Below are 3,978 nucleotides of genomic sequence, written 5' to 3' on the forward strand. Positions count from 1 at the left end.
CCATATCAAAGCGGCTCCGTGGTCTAGTGGTATGTCTCTCGCTTCACAGGTGAGAGGGCCAGGGTTCACATCCCGGAAAATCCAATTTTTTTTTCGAAATACTTTTGTTTTACTAAATGATAGTATTCAGTATGTGAAATGAAAAATTTATGAGGTCTGGCTTGTACAAACTCATAAAATCATCATTACAGAGTGATAAATATTCCATATAAAAAGAATCTTCTACACACATAATAAAGAATAATCAATCAAACCTTTATATCCATATCGGCATATTTTATTTGCTTCAATATACATTTAAGAGTCAAAATCAGCAAGCATCGAGCATTTAGTTAAAAAATGTGGAAAGTGGCATAGAAACAGATTTGGTTAAAACTCATATATAAATTTTCAGAACAAAGGGTATGATAGAAAAAAGCGAGCAAAAAATAATTTTTCGCATTGTTGCTATGGAAACCACGCGCCTTTCAGATAGCGTGTTTTGTACTTTATCATGACACTTGAATTTATGGTTAAACAAGTACTTTTTTATTACTAGTCATTAAAAAAAGCTTTTTAAATTATTATTTTATTTATATAAATATACTCTATTTTAGCAACTGTTGATTTTTGAAATTCTCTTCACCTTTTGATTTATATAACTAGTTTTGGAGGTTTATTTTGCTTTAAAAAACAGCAAATTTGAAGTACTTTATAAGAAATCTACAACCACATTAAAGCTTATCAACATAAGATATTTATTCAACAGTATTTCTTCTAGAAGAATCAAGAAAAAAATCTGCAGGCAACTAAAGCATTTATATATGATAACTGATTTAAATCCACAATTTTCTGTAACTTTTGCTTCAAATTACCTCCCTTTGGTGTAGCTCTCTAACATAGGAGGAATAAACGGTAGTTTGCTTACATTGTTTTCAATCAACAATGTATAAAGACTAGCAGAAAATTACAGATATTGGAGCAGTCTGAGCCTCAGTTTTGGCGTTTTCATGAGTCTTAATTACGGTGAGTGATTGAAATTTTTACAATTTACCATTACAACAGTTACTGAAGAATGTATAGCATAAATTAACCATGCAATAAAATATCTAACAAAAGCACATTTTAATTTAATTCAATTAATTTTTTAGCATTACTTTAATATTTTATAACAATTTTGAAAAGGATAATGCATGGCCTGAGGAACCAGGATTTGGGTATCCCCCATAAATAAATTAGCCGATATTAAAGGGTATAATATATGAGCTTAAATCCCCAATTTTTAGATTGTATCTACGGGCCACGTGCCTTTGGTCATATGTCACATTACTTTATCCCAAATTATAAAGTTTAATTTGAATTTTGTTTAATTTTAATTTGTTAAATTCACGGTATGTATGTAGCCAAAGCTTTTTACCATTATAAATTTACTTTATTGATCGGGTAAATAAAAATTTTGTATATACGAGGGTTGTCCCATAAAATCGTGGACAAAACGTTTTTCTCGAAAAGTTATGGGCGCACTAAGCTGAGTTTTTCAGTAATTGTTTATTTATCATATTTAAGTGCATGATAATTTTTTTGATAAAATATAGGCAAAAATAAAGATTTCATTATGCTTGAATGTGCACGATGTATTGTCCTACGGCGCAAGGACAAAAAACCAAGGTTTTATTAAAGAATACACAATTTTGAATTCAAAATAAAAGTTTTAAATACATAAGATTTGGTTTAAAATTACCTAATTCCTTTGCACAATCAATTTTGTAGTCTTTGTAAGAAAAAGGCATTTGGTTAATTTTTAGCAGTTTCTCGAGCATTCGAAATGAAAGTAAACACAACACACGAAAAATTGAGACGTTTTATGACGTTACGGCGCACCAGAGAGCTGTTCCTTTTTAATACGATGTTAGGATGACACCTTTAGAGACTTGAAATGACCACAAAAGAAAAAAAGATTATAAAAATATATTACCATTTCTTAAGTATACAAATGAAATAGGAGTTTTCTTAGCGAAGTCATTTTTGATCGAGTCCCTTGCAAGTACAAAACATCTACGGACAAACTCCTAATGTTAGAGCAAAAGACGCTGTCACAGTAGACCGCCGATATGAGATTTCTATTCTTGAATGATGGTGAGAATATTGTCCGTAACTTACTGATAAATCTTAGAAGATCGCAAAGGGTGCCAATTAGTTCTTCGACTGTTTATGGAGACTAAAGAATGTGTATCAATGAAACTCCTAAATTTAAGTCGGACTCATCCAACTTCATTTTCAGCAAAGATAAAACGTGACGCTATTTTAGATACTTTGACGTTATAATCCATGCGCCGTAAGGTGATAAAATACATGGCATAAAATCACATAATTTGTTTATTTATGTATATATTTATCTGAAATTTGCTGTGTATATTACTAAAATATGTACTAAATAATAATAGTGAAAATTTCAGAACGCAGTGATGTTTATTTTTTACACTGACAACTTGTCCACGATTTTAACAACCCTTGTATGTAATAGTAGATATCTTTATTTATTATTTAAGATAATACCTGCTTTTTACATGAAAAATTATGAATTTATGAAAACCAACACTATTATGAAATATTTGTAAAATGGAATGACCTTTGTTGTGGCGTCCGTAAAAAAGAGAGAAGGGGGCAGGGGGTTAACTCTGTACTTAATATATTTCAGTTTAGGAAAGGGGATTACCTTGGAAGTATTGTCATACAGACAAATGTATTATGTACTGTAGTGGAGTAGTGGTAACTGAATTGTATATATATACCACAGTAAAATAATTAATAAAAAATAAAACTTTTTTTAAGCTGTTGTCATCCAGTGTTTACTCATAAAAGAAAATTCATATTCAGCTAGCATTTTCTCCGTACCACTGAACTAATTTAAGTCAACTGGGTTCAAACAATAAGCATCATGCATTAGATTTAAAGCACGTAAATTTATGAAATGAATATCTATACTCCATTTTTTTTTCTTGAAGAGGGGGGGGGTTTATTGGAAAGAAATGAAAAGCATGATTTAGAGTTTTGACAAAACCTAGAACCAATTGACCTTTTTATTGCAAGTTTTTAAATTTAAAGAATATCTAAAATCAATGTGCCATGGTCTCAACTTTGTGTTGCATACTTCTTTTTTTAGAATGAAATTCGGCACTTTGAAGCCAAACTCGGAAAGAAGCGGAAACAGAATTGAATGAGCTGATATAGAATTAGACAGGAAAAACATGTAAATAATACATTTAGTAAAAACGTTAACTTTTTAAAATAAAATGATAAACCATTGAGATTTCTTAGAATTTAGTTGATTCCAATAAACATGCTTTGCATTCATCATAATTCCCCAAGCTTAACTAGAAATGGTTCTAAGTATACTATATGACGGCAAAGCTGTATAATAATATTTTTATATTTTAATTTTATCACTTTTTTCAGATTATGAGAATACATTATTACAGTACAGACCATTGATGCTGGAAGTGAGTGGATAGTGTTACCGGAGACTCAGGGATCCAGAAAATAGATCCATAAATTGTACAGTGTATTCATGAAAGTGGATAAAATAAATGTTCAATCCAAGAGTAACATTCTTTGTTTGTCTGTTAGCATTTTTTATTGATGTAAATCTAATAACTATCAATTTTTAGCATGCAGATTCATAATCATTAGATAGTAGAAGAATCTGAAACATATCTTTATATTCTGCATTTTGAAGTATCATAATTAAAACAAGGTCAATATCAAATGATCAATCAATTAATTTCAAAACTGACAAAATGTTTTTGTGAGAAAAAAGAAAGAGCGCTTATTTATATATTGTTCCTAATGTACCACTGATGTTGGTGTGAGTGAAATAAAAATGATGATGATGATGATGAACTTGTTTAAAGTCTGACGACACGTTCCTCAAATATATGTTTTGTATCTCTAGGTATTATATCTGTAACAGGAAAGGAGAAAATGTATGGCTGGACCGGG

General features: G+C 30.1%; 1 long non-coding RNA gene across 1 annotated transcript; it reads left to right on the top strand.

Annotated features, from left to right (window-relative positions):
• The first annotated feature begins 965 nt into the window (after positions 1-965).
• Positions 966-3,774, top strand: LOC134230177 (uncharacterized). The gene is made up of 3 exons (XR_009984291.1): positions 966-1,005; positions 3,143-3,229; positions 3,436-3,774. It is a non-coding gene; the product is annotated as an uncharacterized LOC134230177 (long non-coding RNA).
• The last annotated feature ends 204 nt before the right edge of the window (positions 3,775-3,978 follow it).

Source organism: Saccostrea cucullata, unplaced genomic scaffold (assembly GCF_032062105.1).
Source record: "Saccostrea cucullata isolate Sc308-1 unplaced genomic scaffold, CSIRO_AGI_Scuc_v1 ctg4654, whole genome shotgun sequence".
NCBI lineage: Eukaryota > Metazoa > Mollusca > Bivalvia > Ostreida > Ostreidae > Saccostrea > Saccostrea cuccullata.